The 12,462-nt window shown below is 31.4% G+C and overlaps 1 protein-coding gene across 3 annotated transcripts in view; it reads left to right on the top strand.

The window, feature by feature from the left end:
* Positions 1 to 12,462, top strand: part of LOC146997764 (uncharacterized) — a 198,951-nt gene that overhangs the window by 13,395 nt on the left and 173,094 nt on the right. Inside the window, exon 1 of one of the 3 annotated variants that reach the window (XM_085814287.1) lies at positions 10,506 to 10,698. The exons of 1 other annotated variant lie outside the window; for it this stretch is intronic. The gene's annotated coding sequence lies outside the window, so the exon portion shown is untranslated. Of the gene's footprint in view, positions 1 to 10,505; positions 10,699 to 12,462 lie in introns of those variants that run through there. One more of the 3 variants, XM_085814286.1, reaches the window with a different exon arrangement.

Consider the following 12,462-nt stretch of genomic DNA (forward strand, 5'->3'; position numbering starts at 1 on the left):
CTTTACTTAGTTAATTTCACTAAAGTGTAAAACAAAATATATACTTTTTAATGCAAAATGTTTTATGCATGTGCTTAATGCTTTCATCTTGATGAAATTTGTTTCCAAAAACACTCATACATTTCTGAAATTTTGGATTTGGATAATTGGATGCTTTGGAATTTCAGCCGGTTTAAGTAGCATATTGTGTGCCTAGTCTCAGACTAAGTTACCTACATTTGAATTAAAACTTTATCTTACGTGAATTTAAATACCCGAAAGTAGCTGAGGTTCGTCTGTAGCATAGATAGTACTTTTAAGATTTAGATAAAAAAAAGGTTGTCTTTAACCTTTCTTATGACTTAGTCATTTGCTTCAGACTAAAGCGAAAATCCGCTTCCTAGTCCAGTACTATCTGCAAGAGATTTTGATAAAATTATAGACATAGGAGAATCCTGCGTTGTTTTTCCGTTTGTTTCTTACAAATTTCTCCCATAAATGCCCCTTTTAAAGTGACCGATTAATTTCTTACTAGGAAAAACTGAGTGACTTATAAACAGCTTGCAATCACAAAAAATTCTAAGTATTTAGGATTTAAAATTAAATTTCAATCTACAAAAGAGATGATTTTCTTGCTAAGGATTTTCTTGCATTATTTCATTACGCATGTCCTAAGCGTGTACATACATATCAAATGACACAAGAAGTTTTAAAATATCGAGTATCATGGGGAAAGTTGTAAGAATTGTTTAACTCTAATCAATGTGGAAGTATATACACTATTTTACCTTTGCTGGTCACTGTTTAATGCAAGGGTATCGCAATTAGTTACTAGTGCTTTTCTGCGTTTTTCGAATGTATAAATTTTGCAATGTATATCTTGCGAAGCTGGAACTATAGACTAATATAGTTCAATCATCATGCCATCAGGAAATATTATGTAACGTGCGAGAGTTAGACGAGATTACGATTTGGGTTATGTCTAGACACAGCTTTAAACACCTCATTTAGATTGGAAATGGATTGAATTAAAGTTGTAGATGAAATGCCATCAATACAATGCATGCGTTCGCAAGATCATTTACCTGAATTAGATGATAATTTTTCTTTATCAAGTTGAATTACATGGTTTGCGAAATACATAGTGAAAGATACAAGAAACACATAGAAAACTGAGCTTGAATAATAAATAAAATTTAGACCCGATTAAATGTAGGTTAGAATAAAATAACGTTCAATTTCCTTTTCACAGACAACGGAGTTAAGTACTTTTTCCTTAAATAAGAAGATTCTCCCATTATTATGAAACGATAAAAGATTTCATTGGTCCACTGCGTGAAACCTTCTTATTCAAATGCGGCTCATTTGCTTCTTAGAATTTGAAGTCTATAAATTATAACAGTTATCATATCTCCCACTTGAAGATTGGACAAAATGTAATTAATATTTCTGGTCCTGAATCTTAAACCAAATTTAATGCACTTACTAATAAAGATTTATGGCCATCAATTTAAAACACCAGTCAGATGCAACGCATTAAAATGCATAAAAACCATGCAAAATAAAAAAGAATGTTGTAAAGAGAGTGGAAAATATCTCTTGCAAAATGATTAAACTTCTTTAAAGTAGCTAGAGATCAAGTACTAGATAAGTTATAAGTGCTTCACGAAAATAAACTACCTGTTTGAATTTATTCGAGAATCTGGATTTTATGAAGGGAATGTTTTTTGAACCTATGTATTCACATAAATGTGCATTCAGCTTGCGGTGTTAACAATGAGTAACGTATATGTTCAATAGTAAATGGCATTTTGTTACTTATGAAATATATACCGGGATAAAATGAATAACGTAACATTCAATAGCATATGACATTTTACAACTTATGAATTATACACCAGAATGACGCTTCACATATTCTTCAAAAATATTACAGAGGATGAAGACGTTTCTTTCAAAACATTCCAGAGCACTTCCTTTTATGTATGGAAGAGGCATTGAGAATAACGCACAGTTAGAATTTTTCACAGATGAATGATAATTTAAAAACTGTATCTTGAAAATATTCAAAGGCTGAAAAAAACCAAGGTGTATACTTGTTGTTTCTAGAACAGATAAATTTTGGTAAATGTTGCAAGGTAGAGCTCTACGAAAAATATTTATATATCAAATAAGGGAACCTAAAAAAATAGTTAGAATTTTTTGATGATAAGTGCTAGAAATGTTAGTTTAGAGAACCTGTGCATACATAAATTTAAGTTGAAACACATTAAGCAAAAGTTACTGAAATATTCACACATTAGATATTTAAAACGTAAAACTAATTGCTAGGAAAACTATTACACATAATTTTTAAAATTGCAAAAGTACTAAAGTAGTCAGTGTATTTGACACCACAGGTTACTTTACTCACATATAAGCTAAAGTAAAAGAATTGTAGGACGAAAAGTAAATAAAGTTAACTTCAGTTTAGTAAAAATATTTGATCTATGTAACACGATGTGTAAAGATTAATCTATGTAATACGTATATGCAAAGGCGTATACGCCTTATATATATATATATATATATATATATATATATATTTGTAATAATAAAATTCCATAGTCAAGAATACACTTAAAATTCTAACTGTATGTTCTTTTTACTTCCTTGTACGAAATAAAAAGAAAGTATTGTAATCGAGAAAAGTTTCAGGCAGCATATTTCTTCAAAAATATCCATTTTGACCGCTATCGAATGCAATTTAATGATGTTTTAGCGTGATATCTGTACGTAAGGACAGAATAAAATACTCTTTTCCTTCAAAAAAATTATAAAACTGCTTTAAAATTAATCCTGAAGAGAATTTTTCGTGGCGTCTGTACAAACGTATGTACGTACGTATCTCGCATAACTCAAAAACGAGTAGCCTCAGAACTTTGAAATTTTGTATATAGGACTGCTATAACATGTAGATGTTCACCTCGTATTTTGGTTACAATCGACCGCACCAAACGTATATAAATATATTTATATATATATCCACTCTGTTACCCGGCTCTGTGATCTCAGTTTCTTTACTCTTATATGTTTGCAAATTGTACATTTTTTGCTTTAAAAATGATTGTATTATGTTGTTTTTATCTTCCGGTTAAGGTTTTTATGCCTTTAGTAAATCTGTATGCAATATTTTTAGAATTATCAACAATTTTAAATTTGTCTAAGTGCCGCTAAGCCCTTTTTTTATGGCAGCCATTGATGTTTACATTTGAAGCAGGAGACTAGTCGATTTGTTGCCAATCTAGAGAAACTTAGTTTCGCAACAACAAAGATAACGCATTCATTTATTATTGCCAATTAAATCATGCTTAATTCTTTCTGGGATTTTTTCGAGGAAATAAGTGTTTAAGATTTACTTCGTAATTTTTAATATAGATATTTTGAATTTTTATGGATTTTTGCCTTCTCGCGAAGTGAGAACTGAATTAATTAAATGAGAAATATTCAATCGTCTGTGAAAAACTGTTTCTTTTTTGTTTTGTTTGCTTAATTTCTTTTATACATAATTCTAGCTTTATTATAGTATTTGAATAGAACATGTGGCAACGATTAGATAATTCTATTTTTTAAATGATATAAATTTTGTGCATTATGAGTTAGAATATGGACGAAATATATAAGTTAACTGTTATATAGTTATTAAATTATATAAGAGTTAACTTAGTTTCCGTTATATAATTATTATATAAGTTAACTATTATATAATTATTAATACTGTTAAATGAATCTAGTGCCAGAGTGTCGCTATGGTAAACAAATACTAGAGTGAATTTTATAGAATGCATTTATTCTATTGTGGTCTATGCGCTATCGGCGAAGTAGATTTAATTCAATCCAATAAGTTTAAATGAAATGCAAGAAAAAATGCGTATAATTTAATATTCCGTACAAGGAAGTCATGTGGTGTACACATCAGATTTTGTTTTAATGGCGACGGTCTCTTATTTGAAAGTACGTGGAATTAAATTCACAGCCCCGTAGTCAAGTTGTTTTTCCCGCCTTTTGTACACATACAGTTATAGAATGTTCTGGAAATATTTAAAGTGAACTGGATTGGCTGACGAGGCTGACGTCATTTCTTGGAAGCTCCGCCTTTCCAGAGGCTATAAAAGGACTCGCAAAAGGAATATCGGGGCTTTTTCTTAAATGTCACGATGCAGTAAACTTCATACAAAAATTTATTAATAATTCTTTTTTATTTACTCCTGAAATTTGATTTTGTAACTGCTATTTCTCCTGACCAATAATAAATGGATCCTGTTTTTTAATGTGTTATGAAAAACTGTCCAGACGGATTAGATTTTAGTGAAGCATTTAGAGGAAGAGGAGTGAGGGACTGTGAGATCGCAACTTAAAAGGTTGTTTTTCCTCGGAGAACTCAGTTTGTTCTGCGGAATGGAAACTTACAGCCAGGGTATTATTCGGGAAGGAAACTTAATGAGATTCGGCGATACTTGATAGGCCTACTTCAATGCACAGGTGCTAGCTTTACTTCACAACCTGTACCTATATTACTAACAGTCTGAAAAGACAATTGTTTTTAACCTGTTTTATCAAATGTAGACCAGAATATAGAACATATATTTTGCCTTTGAAGGCACAGGATTAATCTTAAAGATTTTAAAGTATATAATATAGCAATAAAATGGGAAAATATAATTATGGTTTTGAAAACTTCAAATTATGATTAAAGTTTTATTTTATGCAATGTTTCTCTTATTGTGTTGTTGTTGTGACTTACCCCAACTGCTCGACAGTAACATCAGATTAGAACTGTGATATCAGAGCAAGCTCACGAAATTCATCGTGGCAAGGGGTCAAGATTGCGCCTGTCTTTTGCAAGAGCTTTGAGCACCATATAGGTGACAGTTCGACTCAGTTCAGTTCCTTCCGCAATTTGGAGGAAGAGCACACCGGGGGGGGGGAACGGGGGTCTGAGGGTCTCCCACCCCGTTTACCCATTCCACTAACCTCTCTAGAAGACTTCCGGCTCACCGCATATTTGAAGTGCCCCCATGCCGCACAGACACTATACATTTGCCAACATTCAAGCCTTCTCCGAGATTTGAACCTGAGCCCTTTGCTTCGGCAATCAACGTCGCTAAACGCTATCCCGGTTGGGTGACACAATGTTTGTGTTATGTAAGTATATGTTTAATCAATGTTACATAAGTAAGAGATTAAAACCAAATGCCAGTTGCACATAGAAACAATGCATATAAGAAAAGCTAATCACTAACCAGGGCTAAAGAAAAAGAAGGGCTAGGTCATCCGTTTGAGGGGGAACGATGCCGACACGAACCCAGTTGGGAAGCAGTGTGACGTCACTGGGTTCGTCGCCTCGTCTACTGACCAGAGCTTCACAGTGCGAAAGCTTAAATCTTTACTTCTTATTTCTTTGAAAGAGGTTTCTTTGAATTGAAAATTATATCTGAGGATATTTTTTAAATGAATTAGTGTTTGTAACGGGAAATTATTGAAAAAAATGGAGCCCTGTGCCGTTGCTACCTGCGGTACTGCGTACCATAATACGAAACAAACAAACGTGATATTTCAACAATTTCCGTACAGAAACCTTCAGTAGACGAAAGAATGGCAGCATAGCAAGCATACGTTTTTCTGTTTTTATTTTTATTATTATTATTATTTTAAGCCCAAAGGGCTATTAATTTCGTTTTGGTATTCTGCGTTGAATCACTATAAACGCGGTATCACTTTTCAAATTATTGCCAGCCCTGCATTATATTTAAAGAAATTAAATAATGAAGAATTTGCATAAATGTATGTATGTTTCTCACATTGTGATAAAATGACAGTACCTAGAGACATCACATTTTGAATAACGTAATCCTCCACCGAATATGGGCATCTGTAAGCCCTAATTTGGAATTTGTTTATTATCGATTTCATATTTTGTAACACTTTAATGAATTTTTGATTAACAAACTCAACGATTTCCATGCGAGCAGTGGCAACACTGTATCCCCCCCCCCCAAAAAAAAAAATTATCTCCAGCGCGCGAGAATCTGAATCGGAAATTCTAAAGAGATGCTCATTTTTAAAACCCTTTTGCGATATTTCTGTTGAATTGAATTTTATGGTTTAAGTGCAAAGGTGGGGGTCCAGTATTTAATCAGTTCATCATATCAATGTTCAGTTTTCTTACTGAGTTGGCTTTACAAATTTTTTTTACCTTTTTATTATTAACGTTTTGATGTTTACTTTATTTATCAAACATCCCTTTCTTTTCGCCTCCTACACATAAAATTCGATTCAACAGCAAAATCTCAAAATATTTAAAAACATTTTTCTTTAAAATTTCCGACAGACAGTCTCGCGCGCTGGAGATAAAAATGGTTTATTCCGTACAGTGTTGCTACTGTTTGCTTTGTGATCGTTGAGCTTGTTATTTAAAAATTCATTAAACTTTTTACAAAATATGAAATAGATAATAAAACAAATACGATATTCAAAATTCGAGCTTCCAGGTGGCCATGTTCAGATGGAGGATTATGTTATTCAAAATTTGGTGGCTCTATGTACAGTTGTTTTTTCACAGTTCGAGAAACATGTATACATTCATGCAGATTCTTCATTATTTAATTTCTTTAAATATAATACAGTGTGATAATGTTTGTTGGCAACAATTTGAAACGCATACGCCGTTTACAGTTATTCAACTCAAAATGCCGTATCGAGACTAATATCCCATTCGGGCATAACAACATCCCTTTCGGGCCTAAAAATTAATCGAGAAAATGGAAAATTAAGGAAAATGAAAATTTATGTTTTAACCATATATACCGAAATACAAATAACTTTGTTTGGATTTAATATATTATGAAATTTGTTGTTAGCATTCATTAGCTTTTAATCAGATGAGTTTGTAAGAACGTATTCTGAAAATACGTTTGATTAATTTTATTTGATATTTCTATAATCCAACTTGTGATATTTTAACTCAAAAAGAATTATTCGTAAATATAGAAATTTGTCAATGTTTTTTATCGATAAGTTACTATTTACATACATTTCAAAAAATATTGTAGAAAAAAATTAACCATATTTAATGTATATTCGACTTTAAATATTAGTTTAAGGCTTATATTTCACGCGTACTATAGTTTAATTAAATCGACCATAGCTACATTACTAGGTCAGCTATATATCCGTACACATTGTAATTTCATTAGATAAAATCTCTTCCTCATATTATTTACCGAACAGTTGTTCAAAAACTTTTGATTTTCAAGCAAATACTCATGAAACCGAAGGTGGTATAAGGCACTCTTTCAAAGCAGCAAGCGAACCCATCTACGTCATCACTCTCTTCTTCCGGTTTCAGCGGCGAGGAGCTGATGAGCCAGCCCTTTAGCCCTGATCACTAACACCAGGAAATAAAGATCCACTCAATTAAATGAAAGGCTTTAGAGATTATTTCTAAGTAAAATTTCAGTCTGTCACTTAGGCGAACACTATCACATACATATATAACTTTTGATTATTACTCATATACGTATGTATATGGATGCAGAATATACGAAAATATTAGAAGCATTTTAATATAATCAGATTAAAAACTGTAAACATTGCAAGAATTAGTTACATGTTAAAAGCATTATAGTGCTTATGTATTGCATTAACAAGCAATGTATTTTAAATTAAAAGGGAAATTACGCTGCAGGCATCTATAGCTGCTTCTTGGATAAAATTAATTTCAAAAAATTAGTCCTGATATTTTCAGCTTGCAGATTCTAAAAGTTTCATAACAAGAAGCCTTTGAGAACACATGGTTGCAGTTGATATCCGTTAGATATTATTTTTGAATTGTTCTGAAGTAATCGCATGAGAACATAACATTTACAATGAGCTGTGACTCAAAGCGTTCTATGTAGCGCATGTATCAAATCATAAATAACAAGTAACCTACTTCATTTTAGTTTAGTGAATGTATTGCCTTTGTAAGATTTTTTATGCTTGAAACAATTCTCCAGTTTTATCTGTAAATCTATTTAACGGCACATGTGCAGCTATCAATATGAATATGTATATAGAAATATTTCAATTAGATATAAGAGAAAATGTAAATAATGTTATGATGTAAATTCCGTTATTTCGGTGAACGATTAGATAATAACAAAACTATTATTGTTTTAAATAGTGAATATACTACATTCAGATTAAATGCCAGCGATTTCAGTTATTTCTACTATTTGCAAAGAAGATTTAAATCAACGATTATTATCTTCAGACAGCTGAAGCATTTTATCAAGAAGGAAAAAAAAAAAAAAAAAAAAAAAAAAAAAAAAAAAACTACCCCAAATCCATAAATTTCAAATTCTAAGGTATTCATTCATACTTAGTTTTCATAATTACATTTTCTGAAAATAAAGAAAGAGTATATTTCAGATTTTAAAGTTTTTAGTAAAGTAATCCGAATTTTGTTAATCCTACACTTTGTTTCACCCTACACTACACTGAAATATACTGACTGAGTCAAACTACATATCGTACGGAATAAAACTAGACTGTCAAATGCTATGAACTGTGATCTGAGAGGAAAAGACAGTCTACAAAATTTGGAGTTTGTTCACTTTGTTAAGATAGCAAAAGTAATCGTATATTTGGGAATGGGATTCGAAAGTGTTGCCACGAGAAGTTCTAATTTTTATTTGAGCAATTTGTATCTGAGAAATTGTAATGTACATCCTATTTTCTAAACGTTGTGATATAATATTTACATATACACACAAGGGTACATGTTAATTGGTTTGGCTTGGCGTATTTAATTACGGCGAAGTACTCGAGGACTACTTGGCTAAGGAAAAGGATGCCTTCAGGGATGACTTTCTAAGGGAAACTGGCTCGTACGCGCTACACCACGGGAAAAACCACGGAACGTCCATGCAACCAGTCCTGTCAGCAGGACTTGAACCCCGAATCGTGCTACCAGTGTTCAGCGACTTTAGCGCTCAGCCGCTGGTGGGTCGAAACAAGCTGAAGTAAGCTGGCGCCTATGCATTCCGACAAGTATATCAGGTATCGCCAGGCCTTTCTAATTATGAAGCTCCGCTGAAATTTTGGTGTAGAACAACCTGGATCTCCCACCCCTCTTCCCTGAGCACCAACCACTCAAGAGGATTTTTGGCACGTCATGTATTTGAGTGTCTTCTCGTGGCCCAGACACTATACGCTTACAAAAACATCCATGTCTTCCCCAAGATTCCAGCTCGAGTCCAGCGATACGGCAGCCCGGAGCACTAATCGCTATACCGATCAGGTTGTTTTGTATATATGTACACGTAAACTGACAAGATTTATTACATCATTCCTATCCTTATGTAGGTTGCTTTTGCCGTGCAACTGAACAAAATGGAACGTTTAGCGATCTAGAACAAAACAGAACGTTTAGCGATTGAATAGTGAATGGATTAACTTATTTAATAATACTGTAGTTCACCTACCAATAGTAGAGCTCCTATTTGGAAACTTGCTCGAAATTTTCTACCATTTGATCCTAAGAAGTATTCTTGTATGGAAACGAACCATTATCAATTGATGAAAGAGAATTTTCCAATTGAATAATTTCATTGACAATGTGTCTTTGAGAGCCAAACGATAAAAATTAAAAAAGAACTGCTTTTATACAATAAGTTTTTATTTAAAACTCATAAAATCATTAATTAACTAAAAGGAGAAAAATAAGTGATCATATAGATTCATGGGAAGAAGAAAAATATTAATTTTTTTATAAAATTCATCTACAGTTTTATATCATTAACAATAAAGAAGTGGAAAAAGCCCAAATAAAAAAATCTATTAATTGAGTTGCATTGTGAAGAAATAATATAAGCATTATCTTTATAAATTTATCAAGGACGCCCTACGCTTTTATTATTTCTCATATAAAGCTGAAATGAATTTAGTAAAGAGAATTATTTAATCTTTCGTTGCCATCAAACTATAGGATAGACTATTTTTCTTCTGTCAGATCATTAATTGTTTTAAATAAAAGCTTATTTTATAAAACTTTTTATTTTTTATTTTTATAAACCACATGCAGTAACACTTAATGTAAATTATTCAAAGTGCACCTAAATATTTTGACAGTTTGCACTTTTTAATCGAATTTTCATGTGGCGTTGAATTTTTAAAATGTGATGACAACGTAATACTTTAAGATTATGAACACTGTTTAAGGCTTTCCTGTTTTAGTCGTAACATGTATATTTAATATATTCAATAAATGCATGTATAAACTATCCGTAACATCGGTTAGGAATATCCAACTGAAAGCATTATATGAGACGTCTTTTCTGTCAAGCGAAAAATGCCTACTCGAAACTCCTCTGGTGAACTTCCCCAAAAACGCGCCAGAGAAGTAGGCGTGTCATACGCTAATGCAACAAATGGTGATCCTCGTGCGTGGCGCTGCCAGCTGAAAACAACTGTAAAGGCGCGGCGTAGGTTTTAGAACTACTGCTCCTCTTTAGTACTAGGACTTCACTTTCTGCTGTTTGGCCGGCAGTGACGGTCGACCATCAGTTAGTTGATTACTTATTGGATAACATTTATCATTCATTCATTAATTTTCAGTATAATTTCTTAAATTTCTTTGTTCTATTTAAACTGAAGTATTCCCTGAACATCTGAATTTGATTTGCAGCAACGCTTCAGGTAAGATTTTCATGCTTATTTAACTTATAAGCACGCAAAACTCATAATTTAAAGTTTTCTTACAGTTTCATAACTCTTAGATTAACAAAATATGTTCATTTATATTTTAAGTTTTAGAATATCTGTATTTTCTTCGGTTCACTAACTGACATAAAAGCGCTGAATAATTGCTATATATATGCCTGTCTACTTTTAAGCAATATTTAAGATATTGCATAAAATCTAGTGGTAAAAACATACTAAAACTAAGGACCATTAAATACATATATTTTGTTTTCTTCTTTAAAACAAGTTATAGATGTTATAATATTCGTATATCTAAAGATTACGAAAAAAATATTACTCTGTTATTTATTTTGTTTCAGGGAGTAAATGAAAAAATTATAAAAATTGATGAGGAGATAAAATATTTATCATTACTTACGATTACATTAGAATTTGAATTACTTAAACGTCAATAAGGAAAATTTTCGCAAGCTAAATTTCACATGCCAAAAGTCAAATTCGAAATTAAATTTATCGTTTGTTTTGATAAATTGAAATTTCGATTAATCGTTTTCGATAGTCCCTTAAGTTTCAATTCATTGAAGTTCGACAAAACAAGCTACCAGTTTTCAGCGAAAATGTTTTAAACGAATGGTTAAGAACAAATCTATTCGAAACCAATTACTATTTTTATTAGTAAGAAGTAATTAGTATATAATTCTTTTGAAATGCACAGCATTAGTACTTTTATAATGATTGGTATAATATTATATGTTTGTAAGAAAAAAGGGTCCGGGTTTGTGTTATATTACGAAATGTTTGACAATATGTTGTTCTGTATATCAGACTGTACAATGGCACATAAAATAGGGAATTTAAAATGAGTTTTTATATCTGACACACAGTTTTTCATCATGTGTTTCTATGTTGCGTTATGTTTCTTGCTTTAAATGAACTTTTCCCGATTTTACCAATAAATATAGTGAAAGATAGTATTACATCAGTTCACTAATAAAGGAACATAAATCAATGCTTCAGAGCTTAGATATTTCTAGTGTACTGGATATAGAAATAATTATATGACACAGATTAAAAAGGAATTTCTAACGCATTATTATTTGTATACCCGACGAAAATTAAAAAAGCTTAAGTTTAAAAAATGAGAGTACGGTGAATGTTTTTCCTCTAGTTTCTTCTAGAGTTTAATGTTTTTCTCTTCTTTTCTGAATATTATTTACTTAATAAAGTTTTAAAAGAGTTTTATTCTGTTAAATGAAATTTGATTTACCTTTATCTCTAATAACAATACAACCACTTATAAAATATTCAGCTAATTCAGAATGAAAGGAAGATATCAAAAGAGCTTAAAAAGTATTAACTTGCTTGCACAATTAAAACCAAGCTATGTAAGTGGAAAGTAAGTAACAAGTTACATAAGTTTCCAGTTAAAATCCTATATCTCATTTCAACCATTTTTTGAATTATCCGTAACTTTAGCGGTCTCAAATTCTTCACACTTAAGGCGATTGAGAAATATTTTCGTCTGTTAGTTTCTTTTTATTCTTAGCAAATAGTCAAGAATCTTCAAACATTTATAGAATAATCTTAGATAAAAAATTATTTGAAGAGACCATTAGAATGAAATTCAAAATATGTAGCATTATATTTTAGAAAAACGTGAATTTAATGAAAGAAATAATAACATTAATCATGATAGGGCAGCAGAGAAATCAAGTGAGATAAATGATTATCATTTTCTCAAATGGATTTGAGAAATTT

Source organism: Stegodyphus dumicola, chromosome 4 (assembly GCF_044657685.1).
Source record: "Stegodyphus dumicola isolate Sdum_Otavi_A_Nest chromosome 4, ASM4465768v1".
Lineage (NCBI taxonomy): Eukaryota > Metazoa > Arthropoda > Arachnida > Araneae > Eresidae > Stegodyphus > Stegodyphus dumicola.